Raw genomic sequence first — 15799 nt, 5'->3', positions numbered from 1 at the left:
CCACAAAATCAGTGTCTTGGCAAGCAGGGTATTCCTGCTCAGGAGAGAAGCAGGAGCAGTTCTGAGTAGGACTGAAAACTCAAGTGCTTTCATTTTCACTAATGTAAATCTGAAAATATAACATTTTTATATTACTGTATGGAGAGAATTCAGCTGCAGGCATTTAATTTAAAAAAACAAAATGTGCTTACTTTCATAACAGAATATGACCCCCCCCCCTTGTAAAATTCTGCTGCCCAGGCAGAATTTTTTGAACACATCAGAATATTTAAGCAGTTATAGGAACTTTACAGAAAACTCCAAGGATCCACCTAGAAAAAGACTTTATTTAAATTTAGCAAAATTCCCCACCAGCAGTTACCCGAGGAACTAAATTGTGGACAGTCTCATGTGGATGCCACTTCATATGAGTTGCTCCTCATGTGATGTGGTTTCACAGTTTTGAATCACCATCTTTACTATGCCATTTGAGCCTAGTGCTCATTGCTTTGTTGCTCCTTCCTGAAGTTGATGGCAACATGCTGAGGACAACTTTGTGGGTCCCATGCCCATTCAAGAATTGCGGGAATGTTCAAAATGACGGTTTTAAAAACCATTTTCCGAATTTGCCAGATCCGTTGCTATTCTTTAAAATCAGGGTTGTGGAACCCCAGGCCTGAGTGGGCGCCAGTTTCCGAAAGTATGGTGACGGCCACGGTGCCAACAGCAAAGGCTGTGGCCACAGTGGTGTCGAGGCAGAGGCCACGGTGGCAGCAGAGGGGGGACAGTGTTGTCATTGAGATTAGCCATGCAGGTAGGCCTCAGGTTGCCATGGCCCGAGCCACAGAAACTAAGGTGGTGGGGGGCAGGGCGGGGCGCATGGTGCAGGGTCTGTGCGTCCTGATTTACCCTCCCGAAAAGTTGGAGGGTATGCTGTTACAGTAAGTAGATTGTGACCTCACATCAAAATCTTCTAATCTATGCTGACTCTGACATGGATGTGTTTTTCTCTTTGTGTCAGAGTGTCACTAATGCAGCTGCTGATAAAAATGGGAGCTTAAACACACAGCTTCCTCCCCCCCCCTCCCCAGCAGTCCTGTTGAAGTAGACATCTAGTTTGGTCCTTGGAATGGTTCAAATGTTAGATGTGAGAAGCAGAAGCACAAAGAGTCACGTGCTTGCTTGTTTGCTTGCTTCCACTTGTAAATGTGAAGCGAGATTTGTAAGCACCACTTCATATGTTACTGTAGAAACAGGGGAAGCAAAAGTACAAGGCACTCAACCTTTTCTTTCAGTTTCTTGAATCGGCTCTGAGAGAAAAGCAGCAGACAGAAGCCGAAGAGGGCACAATTTTATGGAAAGTAGGAGTCAGGTCTCTCTCCCCACAACCCCAGTAACTATAGTAGAGGTTTTCATTTGGCTATAGATGCTTGTGTAATATTAGTCAATAAAGCAAGTAAAACCATCCATTTTCAGAACCTCCATCCAACTGAATGGGGTGTAAAACTGGGAAGCTGGCATAAATTCTTGCCACATTTGAGATCCATCACCGCTTGTTTCATGACCAATTCATTTTGTCTCTCAACTCTGAGGACTCACAGTGGAAACTGCTTCCATTTTTTAAAAAAAAAAAAAATCATGATTTTTTAAACACACTCATTTCAGCTGTGCATGTCTATCAACATACAAAATGTATTTATAGATGGTGTGCTACTTCAGGGTACAAAATATGTGCTTGCATTGTCTCCCAGGGCTACCAACATTCTCGTGCCCTGGGCTCTCTATCATTCTGTTGCCCATCTGCACTGTCTTTTTCCCTTTTATCTTCCATTTCTCAGAAGTGAGTAAGCATCAGTAACTTTTACAAGTAAGCCTTTATAGGCCAAATGTGAAGGGGGTAAAGTAAAAACAAATGAAAGTCGCAAACAAAAATAAGCTTTATAAAATCATAGCCTCCACTAAAATTGTATTAAAATGATTTTTTAAAAACCATACACAGAGCACATAGGGCAGCATTCACCTAGGGCAGGGGTCTGCAACCTTTAAGACAAAAAGAGCCACTTGGACCAAAGAAAAAAAAACTGGGAGCCGCAAAACCATTGCGACATTTAAAACAGTGGGGAGTGTCGGAGCACACAATGCGCCTCCTCCCCTCGCTAGTATCCGCCCCGGAGCCGCGGCAAAGGTGTAAAAGAGCCACATGCGGCTCCGGAGCCACAGGTTGCTGACCCCTGACCTAGGGAGCCCTACAAGCACTTCTGCTTGTACAACAGGGCATCCTCCCTCTTCCCTCCCAGCGCCCCACAAAATTGGCTTGGAGGGTTGGGAAGACCACTCACACACCTCCTGCCAAGCAGTGCACAGGGACAGAGAGTGATCATTCCATCTGGAAAGCTGCACATTTGCACAAGTAGAATATTTATAATAGTGTGACACCAAATTCCATGTTTTTATCATGTTATGTTGGAAACCCAAGCATTTCAGCATCAACTGTTTTCTTAAGAACATAAGAATAGCCCTGCTAGACTGACCAGTGGCCCATCTAGTCCAGCATCCTGTTCTTTTGGTGGCCAATGAGATGCTTATGTAGGGTTCCCATATGTCCGAAACGTCCCAGACATAGCCACAATTTGGCCATCAGAAACAGTGTACGGGTAGAAATTGCTGAAATGTCTGGGAAATTCCAGACGTATGGCAACCCATGTTGGCAGTGTGGATTTGGGCAAATTCCATTTTTAAAAAAAGCTCAAAAAGCTTTTTTAAAAGATTTGGCCAAAAAAAAAAAAAAAAAAAAGCTTACATGCTACAGCAATGGTAGCCAATATGGTGTCCTCCAGACATCATTGGACAGCAACTCCCATCATCCTTGAACATTATCCACGTTTGTTGGGGCTGATGGGAGTTGGAGTTTAGTTTATTTCATGTTTCTGCATGTTTCAGTGTACCGCCCTGAGATGTTATGATGAATGGTGCTATATAAATCTAATAAATAGATAAAATAAACAAAATACATTAAAAACAACTGTAAATAGTCGGTGGAAGAAGATTGGAAGAAATTTAAAGACTATTTACAGAAATACTCCAAAATTAATGAATGTTAGAATGATGTCAGAATGAAGTTAAGTGGTTTTAGCAGCAATGTTACAAAGGAGTATGTAAAAATGGATTGTTAACAGGTGAGAATCTAAAGTTACAATATATTAAGTTAAAGGATTAGGATAAAAACAAAGAGGGAAAGGATTTGCTGAATTAACTAACTGAACTGGAATACAAAAAAGGGACGTGTGAGGAGGTCAGGGAAACAAGTAAATGAAAGACAAGACATGGAAAGATTGATTTGTTTTTAAGTGTTTTTATTTTTCTGTATTTTGTATTTTTTCTTTTTTTTTTCCTTTTTCTTATTTTTGTAACTTTTTCTGAAACTTTAATAAATATCATTTTAAAAAAAACTGTAAATAGCAGGCATCAAAGGCAGTATCCTCATGAGAATAGAACCCTCATGTATGAAAGTCAGTTATACAGTATACTCTTATATATCTTGACTTTAACTCCCCTTCCACTTTCACTGGTTCCCTATCTGATATCTTTTCAAACTGTGTTTTCTTACTCTACTAAGTTGTTTTCCATACCATACACTATCCCACTTTGTCATGTCTACTGCTGATTATTTTTTCAGTCTGTTACTTGTTTTTTGTTATAGTATTTTTCCATATAACCTGTATATAATGTCCAGTCTGCTTTTAGTTTATTGTCTTTATTTCTTAATCCGTTTGTCATGCTGACAAGTTCTACATAATCTAATATTTTACGATGCCATTCTTGTGATGGTACTGCATCTGTTCTCCACTTTTGTGCTACCAGAGTTTGGGCTGCTGTAGCCACATCCATCCCTAATGTAGAGTGATTTTTGGGAATTCCATTGTTATTATTCCCAGAAGGAAAGCTTCTGGCTTTTTAGGAAACATTCTCTTAAACATTTTCTTAAGTTCGTTATGAACCATCTCCCATAATCCTTTAATTATTCTGCAAGACCACCATGAATGATAAAATGTGCCAATTGTTTCTTTACTTTTCCAGCATAGGTTACTTTTAGATCTAAACATTTTAGCTAGTTCATTTGGAGTCAAGTACCACCTGTGGATCATTTTTCAACAGTTCTCTTTTAATGTGAAATCTGCTCTTATTAACATGTGAACAATGTCTGTAGCATCCATTATCAGCAGGTGCTGAAATGACCAATTAATGCTTCAGTCTAATAAGAAAAAGTTACCTGGCACTGAAACAAAGTAATTTCAGGTATTGAATAGTACTTAATTATCACACCATTTTTATAAAATGTTCAGTTTGCATTGTGAGATCTTCTGCTTCTCTTACACCATTTGTTTTTCACTCTTAGAGAGCCAGTGTGGTGTAGTGGTTAAGAGTGGTAGACTCGTAATCTGGGGAACTAGGTTCGCGTCTCCGCTCCTCCACATGCAGCTGCTGGGTGACCTTGGGCTAGTCACACTTCTTGAAGTCTCTCAGCCTCACTCACCTCACAGAGTGTTTGTTGTGGGGGAGGAAGGGAAAGGAGATTGTTAGCCGCTTTGAGACTCCTGAAGGGGATTAAAAGGCGGGATATCAAATCCAAACTCCTCCTCTTCTTCTTCTTCTTCTTCTTCTTCTTCAGCCAAAGTCAAGACATACGGACATGTGTTTCTTTCTATACTGTTGCCTGTTAGGATATGAACTTGAATAAAAGTGAAAAATCTGATGGGAAAAAGATGATTGAGAAAGTATTGCCAGAAAATGCAGCACAAACAAAATTAAGCTACCTTGACATGGAATGATAAGGGGTTGAATATTAAATATAAGACCTTAGACACACTCCCAAATCAATACTGTTTCCCCCCGCCCTTAGATTTATATTCCATCTTTCCTGGTTTTCCTCTTCACAATTTTATCCTCATAACAGTCCTGTGATGTAGGTCAGGCTGAGAGAAGGTGACTGCCCAGGGTCATGAGGTGAGCTTCATGGGTGAGTGGCAATTTGAACATGGATTCACAATTGCCACCTAGTAGATTGTGTTGCTTCCAGATGACCTGCTTATTGAGTATTCATTGTGATCTGTCTGTGTAAAGCTTGCAGAGAGGTTATACAATGTCATGTCAAGCAATGGTTACCCCATACTTTCTAGTGTATTTTCTAGTGTATCACTTTCCTTACCAGAAAAAGCCCATTAGTTTTGGAAGGGGGCTGGTTGTGCAAGAGTTCCAAATCAGGATGAATTGTGTGACCTGAATTTGCTTTTATAGAATCCAATGCATAAAATAGTGGCAGTCTGGGAGCACCCCCAGTTTGTTCTGCCTTACGATTGCATGGTTTGGTTAATGTGCCAGAAATATTTATTTGCAAAGCTTGCGCTTCATCCATAGTGTTATGTACTGAGCTTGGATCCTAGAACAATAGGCAAGTAGGATCCTAGAAGGTAGCATCCTGATTGGTCTGCAGGAGCCGCCCAATCCGGCTCCAGGAGGAAGTGAATCAGCAACCTGATTGGCCTGCAGCAGCAGCCCAATCCGGCTCCAGGAGGGGAGTTGAATCAGCTGATCACATGGGACCCATTGTGTAAATAATGTATATATAGCCAGAGGTTTTTGGGAAGACTCACTCCCTGTTTGCCATGAGCTGAAATAGAGCATGAAATAAAGAGCATGAAATCAACGCTCAACTCCGAGTATATTTCACATAGAGATAAGAGATTCCCAGGAAAGAGCAAGAGTGATGAATGAACTTGCTTAGGCACCTTCTTAGAAAAACAAAAAGGCTATGCTCACCCGGGAAGAATGGCAGATGAAGGTGATGGACTACATGGAACTGGCGGGAATGACTGGCAGAATCCGAGACCAGGGAGAAGAGTTGGTGGAAGAAGATTGGAAGAAATTTAAAGCTTATTTACAGAAACATTGTAAAATTAAGGAATGTTAGAAGGATGTTGGAATGAAATAATGCGGTTTTAGCAGAAATGCTATAAAGGATTAAGGAAAAATAGATTGTTAAATGGTGAAGAAGGGAAAGTAAAGCTACATTATATTAAGATAAAATGGAGGACAAAAACTGGAAAAGATGGAAAGGATTTGCTGAAATAGCTAATTGAACTAGAATACAAAAAAGGAAGGTGTGAGGAGGTCAAGGAAATAAGCAAATGAAAGATAAGATATGGGAAGATTTATTGTTTTTTTCTTCTTTTTTTCTTGTTTCTTTTTTTATTATTGTGATGTGATGTTTTGTATTCTTTAAATATGCTGTTTTTTAATTTTTTCTTTTTGTAACCCTTTAAAATTCAACAAATATTATTATTTTTTTAAAAAAAAGAAAAACAAAAAGGCTATGCTTACCACCACGACACTAGTTCTATACAGGTGGCGGCCATTTTAGATGTGTCCAATTGATGTGCAATCACTGACACGCAGGTCCTTTTGGACCTGGAAGAGGGCAGAATGGAGGAGAAAAGGGGAGTGCCTGTATTTAGGAATACTAAAGCCTCTCTCTTCCAAATTTTCTGTTTATTAAGCACCCCAATTTGCTTGCAGAGAGGCTCGACAATGTGGTACCAAAGCATGGGTTATCCCACACTTTCCACTGCATTTTCCTATGACTTTCCTTATTGCAAAAAGTCTGATCTTTTGAGAAAGTGGGCTTGTTGCATAAGAGCTCCATATCTCCCCCCCTTTCTTTTTTGCCAGTATGTTATTAAATCCCATCTCAAAATAATGACTGTCTGGAAGCACCCTAAAGATTAATATTAAATAAGGAGTTATTCCTTGATAGGAGGAACAGGTGGTAAGTCAATTGAAAGCCTCCTACTCTTTCTGCTCAACACTGGAGACCCACAAGTGTTGAGGGTTTTCCTCATAACCTTTGTGTTACTCATTTCAATCTACTTCCGTGCCACTGTGGGCACTCTCCATGTATCATTACTTAATTCAAGCGCCATAGCCTCCTCTAAGAAATGCCTGAACTATTTCATCTGTTCAAGCACTCCTTTGGGTCACCTTGGAATTGCAAAAAACAAGCTGCTGTTTGTTTGTTTGTTCATTTTATTAAATAAACCATAGACTAGTGACTTCAAAGTTATAACTGTCCACTGTTGTTTGCCTCCTCAGCTTCCTATTCATCCTGAATTTTAATTGAAGCATCTATGTTTGTGCCTTCTTTTAATGAGATGCAGTAATCTTCACTATCCTTGTGTTCAGATATGGTTTTCTCTTTTTGACCATGACCTTTCTTTAACACGGAAAGTATGAAAGAGGCAAACATTTAGGGAATTTGTTCTTTTAACCTATTAGCACACCTATACAAGGGTACAAGCTAAATTTAAAGACTTTATTAATTATGGGTTAATAGTTCTAGCACTTTAAAATAGAGAACAACTACAAAAGAGGTACCAGGGAAGAACCATGCATCAGATTAAGCACTGAACATTGCATTCAATTTGCATCCTTTTATTTGTGTTGTAGTCTGTGTGAAACATTTTTATCTTCGCTTTTATTACTCGGGGGCAATGGAGGTGGTATTTGCACTGTCCTAGGCTCTTCTGAAAGAGGATGGATATTTATTAAATCAGTTTTTAAAAATGAAAAGAAATGTAGGATGGAAAACAGTGCCATGACGATTCCTTTCCAGAGATGATGAATGCACATTTCCTCAGTTCAAGACTACTCAGATATAGATCCATTGGGAGAATTCCATGCAAGTACAGGATTTTATAAAATGGTTTGAAAAGGAATAATTTTACAGAAAGGTTCAATTTGATCACATCAAGGAGTGAATTCAAAGGAGATCCCTGGAGGGTCTGACTATCTCATTAGCATCCTCTTCTCCCCAATTCACTTTATGATATATATTACCTGTTGTCAATGGTATTTTATTCCTTGCTGGAGGAAAATGCTTCCATTCTGTCATGCTCTTCTTTGAATTGGAGATGTGCTGAACACCTGCAATCCTGAAAAATGGAAGGGAATCCCAAAATGATCCGGGGGGGGGGGATGCATGGCTCCTGATCTTCATTGGCTTCACTGCTTTGCCAGCTATGAATGTAAGAAATGCCATGCAAGATCCTTCTAGTTCAGGATTCTTTCTCCAACAGCTCCCAGCAAGATGTGCCTCAGAAACTCTCAATCAACGTGTGGTGGAGAGAGAAGTCTCCTACTGTTTACCCCCAAGTTGATCTGTGAGCCAAAAGCTGCACTGCATCTGAATATGGGAGTTCTAGTTTAGGTGTCATGGCTAATTGGAGAAAAAGTAAATTTTCCATATTTGTAGCTTTGCATGCATGCCTAGATGAATTTAGGTATTCAACTAACCATGCCAAAAGTTATTAGCCCAAACCGTATTATTCCCAGTTGTTTGATAGTTAATAATCCTCCTGCAAAGAACTGCCCCCCCCCCCCAATTCCTCTTGGCAGTGTAGAATACCTTTCAAACACCCCTCCCACTTTCTCACTCCGCCTTCTCTTAAAGCAGATGTTAGGCCAAGGAATCTCATTTTGCTGCTATCCTCCAAGCTCAAAGATTTGTGCATTGCAACTAAAACACTTTCCACATAAATAGAATAAGCTACCAAATATACCGATGACTTTGTATCTTATTCCAATAAAATTATCTCAAGATGTATCGCAATGATGCGGTTTTAATTCTCCCATAAATGGTCCAGTAACCATGGAGGCGAGGACTAACACATGGAGAAAGAGGGCTATCAGCGGCTACTAGCCATGATGGTTCTGCTCTACTTGTACAATCAAAGGCAGCAAAGCTTCCAAAATACCCGGGATGCTGAAAACCACAGGAGAGTGCTGTTCTGCTCATGTCTGCTCCCTGGTTTCCCACAGACATTTGGTTGGCCGCTGTAAGAAAAAGGATGCTAAGCTAGATGGGCCATTGACCTGATCCAGCAGGCTATTTTCCTTAAGTTAAAAAGTTAAAGGTAAAGGGACCCCTGACCATTAGGTCCAGTCGTGGCCGACACTGGAGTTGCGGCACTCATTTCGCTTTACAGGCTGAGGGAGCCGGCGTACAGCTTCCGGGTCATGTGGCCAGCATGACTAAGCTGCTTCTGGCGAACCAGAGCAGCACACGGAAACGCCGTTTACCTTCCCGCCGGAGCGGTACCTATTTATCTACTTGCACTTTGACGTGCTTTCGAACTGCTAGGTTGGCAGGAGTTCCTTATGTTAGCCCATCTTAAAAAGAACTAACACCTATAATTGCAACCCCCTTATATCTCCTGAGGCATAGAAGCAATTTCAGTACCATCCTATGCAATAAGGTTTGAATCCAGCCTGAAATAAGTTCATGGTGAATCATAGATTTAGCAAATAAGTAAATAGATCAGGTGGAGCTTTTCCCGCTTCCGGAAAGAGTTTGCTGTGGGTAACACAAATCGACTCCCGCTGTAGCTTATGTGCACAAAACCACCTTGCCCCAAATACAGAGGGAGGTAGCTGGGCTTACAAGTTTCAACTTGCACATTTCTAAACACATTTTATCCTAAAATATTCACTTTTATTAATTTGGACATTAAACTACAATAAGCATATTGCAAAATTTGGAGAAAGGCAAAATCTGAAGGTTAGTTACACACTTGAGTTCATATGGTGTGGATCGGGTCTATTGGTATCAAAATCCATAGAAATCATATTTCTCAAGCAATTTGTATTCAAAACAGCATAAAAAGAGCTCTTTGGCTGCACTCCTAAGCAAGAGAAGAAATACTATTGAAAAAAGCATGGCTTACTTCTGAGTATGCAAGTGGTTTATGAGATGGCATGACCTAAGCAGGCAACAGTACCATCCTCTTGTCCATTGCGTATCATCATGCCAAATCACTGCATAATTGAAAACTCTTCATAATTGATCTGTACAAAGGTTAAGGAAGTACAAGTCAAAAGTCTGGTATAAGTGTCAAAAAACTGAAGGCAGCAGTTTGGGAATTAGTGAAAGAATACCAATTCTTGTCTGCTTGGGGATATTCTAGATAATCCTCTTCTTATAATTTTGCTGTAGATACTGCACTGTAGAAGAAAGGCTAAGATTCTTGGAGGAGACTAGGTTTGGAGGAGGAGGAGGAGGAGGAGTATGGCTGTATGCAAATTGCAAACACTACTGCACGTCTGTGTGCATGAGGGTAAGAATTATCTCAAGAAATCCCTATAAGGGTGAAATATACTCAGAGTCGCAAAGTGATTTCATGCTCTTTATTCAGCTCATAGTGGTGAGGAGGAATGAATAAATGTCCCCTCACAGTATCTGCTTTATATACATTATTTACACAATGGGCTGCACATGATTGGCTAATTCTGGAATTCTACTGTAAGCCAATCAGGTTGTGGATTCACTTCTATCTGGAGCAGGATTGGGTGGTTCCTGCCAACCAATCATACTGCTGCATTGTTCTAGGACCAATCAGACTGCTGCATTCTGAATCCTATTGTTCTAGGACCAATCAGACTGCTGCCTTTTGGATCCTATTGTTCTAGGACCAATCAGACTGCTACAGTTTGGATCCTATTCAACTCAGTACATAACACCCCTCCCCTCTAAGTTCCAGTCCTGCCCGGGAGGTCGCATTCATAGTCCTCAAGGTATGCCGGCGGCCTACGTGTGCGTTGTGGCCTGGGGTGTTCCCTGGTCCGGGCTCCGGGTTCTGGCTCGTGTTCCAAGGATGCTGGCTGTGATGCGGCTGTTTGGTCTGGTGCAACCGGCTCGCTCAGTCGTGGTTCTGGTTCCGATGTCCTTTCGGCCTCACGGGTCCTCTCTGTATTTACTGATTCTGCCTCTCCTGCTGGCCCCTCCTGCTCTATGGGCCTCACTGCCCCGCTGTTCCCTTGGGACTCCTCTGACCTGTCCTCCTCCTGGTTTTCTCCCGGGAATCGTCGCCGTATCTGGTCGCAGTGGCGGCGCCAGCATTGCCCCCCATCCGTTAGCACCTCGTACGACACGGGGCCAGTGACCCTGGTGATTGTGGCGGGTACCCATGCTGGGCCTGCCCCAAAATTCTTTGCGTACACTGGGTCCTGGGCCTCGAAGGTCCGGGGGTTCCTGCCTTCCCCCACCACTACCTCATCCTGAGCTCTATCGGGGTGGAGGCGGTCCAATCTGATTGCAAGGCGCCGACCCATTAGTAGTTCAGCGGGGCTCCGGCCAGTCGTTGAGCTGGGGGTGCTGTGCTGTGCTAGAAGGAATGTGGCAAGGCGGTACTCCCAGTCCCCTTGCGTCATGCGGCGAAGGGTGTCCTTGGTGGTCCGCACCATGCGTTCTGCTTGGCCATTGGTGGCAGGGTGGAACGGCGCCGAACGGATGTGGCGGATGGCGTTCTGCGCTGTGAAGGTTTGGAATTCTCCTGACGTAAATGCAGTCCCGTTGTCTGAGACGAGAGTGTCAGGGAGCCCGTGGGTTGCAAACAGCCTGCGTAGTACCCGGATGGCTGCGGACGTGGAAGTGGACGGTACCAGTGCGACTTCCAGCCATTTGGTGTAGGAGTCCACCACTATGAAGAATGTTTTCCCCTGAAAGGGGCCAGCGAAATCCACATGCAGGCGTGACCATGGTGCTCGGGCGGACTCCCAGGACTGGACTGGGGCCCTTGGGGGATCTGGGCGGGATTCTTGGCAGGCCTGGCAGTGTTTGACCCAGGCCTCTATCTCTCCATCGATCCCCGGCCACCACACATAACTCCTGGCAAGGGCCTTCATTCTTACTACCCCTGGATGTGTCTCGTGTAGGGCTGTGAGGACCCTTTTGCAGAGGGGCTGGGGAACAACGACTCTGCTTCCCCATAACAGGCACCCCTTGTGGGCCGACAGTTCATGTTTGCGGGTTGTGTAGCCGGCAAATTCTGGCCCGGGGCTGCTGCTGGGCCATCCCCTCCACACCCAGTCCAGGACCCGGGAGATGACCCTATCTTTCTTGGAATGGTGTGCAACTTCTTGTGCCTGAATGGGGCGGTCGGGAAGCAGCTCCAGGCTCATAACCTCTTGTGCAGGTGCTGGGTCAGGGCCTGTTTCCGGTAGTGGTAGCCTGCTGAGGGCGTCCGCATGGCCCATCGCCTTCCCAGGTCGGTGAATCAGTGCATACTGGTAGCTGGCAAGGAAAATTGACCACCTGAGGACGCGAGGAGACAGCACTTGGGGGGTCTGCTTTTCGGGGGCAAACAAGCCAAGCAACGGCTTGTGGTCAGTCACCACGGTGAAGGGCCGCCCGTACAAGAAATCATGGAATTTTTTTACTCCCTTTACGATTGCCAGACCCTCCTTGTCGATTTGCGAGTAGTTCCGCTCGGTTGTGTTGAGTGTCTGGGAAAAGTACGCCACCGGTACCTCTCTTCCATCCGGGAGTTGGTGCCCCAGGACAGCTCCAATGCCATAGGGTGAGGCGTCGCATGCTAGCACCACCGGCAGCCTCTCGTCGAAGTGTGCCAAGACCGAGTTTGAGACAAGCAAGTCCTTGACTGCCTGGAATGCGGCCTCCTGGCGCTGGCCCCACACCCAAGGGGCCCGCTTGTCCAGGAGTCTGTGTAGGGGCTCCGCTACCGCCGCCTTGTGGGGAAGGAAGGAATGGTAAAAGTTCAATAGTCCCAAGAAGGCCTGAAGTTCAGTCTTGCTCTTGGGCGCTGGGGCATCACAAATGGCCCGTACCTTGTCCCCAGTCGGGTGGACCCCTTCTGCGTCCACCATAAATCCCAGAAAGTCCACCTGAGGCACTCCTAGTAGACATTTTTCCCGCTTCACCTTGAGACCCGCCGTCTGGAAACGGTGCAGAACGGTGCGGAGGCGGTCCTCAAACTCCTCTGGTGTGGGGCCGGCAATCAACACATCATCGAAGAAGGGGGTGACGCCAGGAATCCCTTTAAGGAGAGAGTCCATTATGTTCTGGAATATGCCTGGTGCCACGCTGACGCCGAATTGCAGCCGCTTTACCCTGAACGCTCCTCTGTGCGTCACAATCGTCTGTGCCTCTGCTGTGGCCTCATCTACTGGCAGCTGTTGATATGCTTGGGCCAAGTCCAGCTTGCCAAAAATTTTCGACCCAGCCAGGGTGGCAAGGACATGGCTGACCACTGGCACTGGGTATGCGTGGGCCGTGAGGGCCTTGTTTATGGTACATTTGTAGTCTGCGCAGATGCGGACCGAACCATTAGGCTTGACGGGTGTGACGATTGGGGTTTCCCAGGGAGCATTAGGCACCGGCTCCAGCACTCCTTGCTCTACGAGTCGGTCCAATTCCTCGTCTATACGGGGTTTCAAGGCGAACGGGACCCGGCGGGCCTTGAGCCTGACCGGTCGTACTGCGGGGTCAAGCTGTAGCGCAATGGGGGGGCCCGTATACTGTCCCAATTTCCCATCGAAAACCCCTGGAAATTCCTTGCATATGGCGTCCACGTCCACTTGTAAGCTAGTGTGGTTCACCCCGGTGACAGCTAGCCCCAGTGGTCCAAACCATGCCAATCCCAGTAAGCTAATGTAGGGGCCCTTGACCACAAGCAAGTCCAGTTGCCGCGTCCGCCCTCGGTATTGCACCCTGAAGGTCCCCACCCCCATTGTGGGGACCTTACGTTTCTGGAAGTCCCGGAGGGTGAATGGGGCCGGCCTGAGTTTGGGACCCCCAGTGGGACACAGTTTCCTTAAGGTCCTTGCCGAGATTATGGATAGAGTTGAACCCGTGTCAAGCTCCATGCGGCATGGGGCCCCCTCTATCTGTACCTCTACATAAATTTTCTCTACGTTGGGGTGGGGCAACTGGTATACCTGGAAGTCCGTGAGCTCCGTCGAGTTGCCTTGGTGCGTTGGGCCCCGGGACCTGGGGCTCTTGGATTGGTCATCTGATGCCTGGTGTCGGGTGGGCCGAGCCCGACACACCCGGGCGATGTGTCCCGATTTTCTGCACTGCCTGCACTCTGCGTTGCGGAAACGGCAGGTCCTCCTCTCGTGACTCTCCCCGCAGCTTGCGCAGTTTCCTCCTTCTCGTCGAGGCAGCTGTGGTCTGTGCGCTGCTTGAGTGCGCTGCTGTACTCGGTGCACCTCCTCCCTGTCGGATCCTGAGTCGTCGGTGAGGTCTTCATGGTGGACCCTCGGTTGGGATGGCAGGCTCGGCCGTGCCTCTTGGGTCGACCTCTCGGCAGCTTCTGTTGCCAGGGCCTCCTCCAGAGCGACCTGGAACGTTAGGTCCTTCTTAGCGTAGAGGCGTCGTTGCAGCTTCTCATCCTTCAGGCCACCGACGAGGCGGTCACGAAGCATGTTCTCCAGCTCTGAGAAGTTGCAGAACCGGGCGGCTTGGCGGAGAGAGGTCACAAACCCAGTTATGGTTTCCCCAGGGGCTTGCCGCTTTGCGTAGAAGGCATTTCGACGAGCCACCACTGAGGGCTGTGGCGAAAAGTGCCCCTTCAGCTGTTCCATTATTGTTTTGTATGGAACAGTAGCGACGTCTTCAGGCGCAAGGAGAGCCCGGGCGATTTCAAACGTCTCCTCTCCGCAGACGCTGAAGAATATCGCCCTCTTCTTGGCGTCTTCTTCGTCGGTGACCCCTTTGGCTTCTAGGAGGAAGGTGAAACGGGAGGCGTACGCTTCCCAGTCTCCAGATGCTGGGTTGAATGGCGAGAAGCTGCTGTTGGCTGCCATTCTGAGTTCCTTGTGCCCCGGAGCTGAAGCCTGGATACACGGTGCGAGGCAGCGGTGCGGCAGTTGGCGGTGCTGCGGTGCTGTGTGTGGCAGTCAGCTCAGCGGGATCCCATCCTCGTCGCCAGTGAAATATACTCAGAGTCGCAAAGTGATTTCATGCTCTTTATTCAGCTCATAGTGGTGAGGAGGAATGAATAAATGTCCCCTCACAGTATCTGCTTTATATACATTATTTACACAATGGGCTGCACATGATTGGCTAATTCTGGAATTCTACTGTAAGCCAATCAGGTTGTGGATTCACTTCTATCTGGAGCAGGATTGGGTGGTTCCTGCCAACCAATCATACTGCTGCATTGTTCTAGGACCAATCAGACTGCTGCATTCTGAATCCTATTGTTCTAGGACCAATCAGACTGCTGCCTTTTGGATCCTATTGTTCTAGGACCAATCAGACTGCTACAGTTTGGATCCTATTCAACTCAGTACATAACAAAGGGGATATTACATTGTGGTCTAGTGCTGTAAAATATAGTGATTTGTGTATGTGCCTAGCCACACATTTCCTTTTCATAGTATTTCCCACTGTGCATTCTGCACAGAACAGCTTTGGATTCTGTCCAGGTGCAGGAAAACTGGCCTTACATATGTTGCTGAACTACAACTGCCAGGGCTGATGGGAACTGGAACACAAGAAGCATTTCGAGGGCTACAGGTTCTCCACCTTTAACATAGACTATTAGTGGCGCTGTGGGTTAAACCACAGAGCCTAGGACTTGCCAATCAGAAGGTCAGCAGTTCGAATCCCCATGATGGGGTGAGCTCTCGTTGTTCGGTCCCAACTCCTGCCAACCTAGCAGTTCGAAAGCACATCAAAGTGCAAGTAGATAAATAGGTACCGCTCCAGCGGGAAGGTAAACGGTGTTTCCGTGTGCTCCTCTGGCTCACCAGAAGTGGCTTAGTCATGCTGGCCACATGACCCGGAAGCTGTACGCCGGCTCCCTCGGCCAAAAAAGCAAGATGAGCGCCGCAACCCCAGAGTCGGTCATGACTGGACCTAATGGTCAGGGGTCCCTTTACCTTTTAAGTGTGTGTATTATCACACATGGCTCCACTTGGTGGATCCCAAAAGTCTGAAGTCTGCTAGCCCCTGTCACAGAGATTT

At 45.7% G+C, this 15799-nt stretch overlaps 1 long non-coding RNA gene across 2 annotated transcripts in view; it reads left to right on the top strand.

Moving 5' to 3' along the window:
* LOC308479337 overlaps positions 1–15799 on the top strand; it is a 128088-nt gene that overhangs the window by 24108 nt on the left and 88181 nt on the right. The gene's annotated exons all lie outside the window — the stretch shown is intronic.

The sequence above is a fragment of the Podarcis pityusensis genome, assembly GCF_964106645.2.
Source record: "Podarcis pityusensis genome assembly, chromosome: 1".
Lineage (NCBI taxonomy): Eukaryota > Metazoa > Chordata > Lepidosauria > Squamata > Lacertidae > Podarcis > Podarcis pityusensis.
This window is presented reverse-complemented; position numbering and strand designations above follow the sequence as displayed.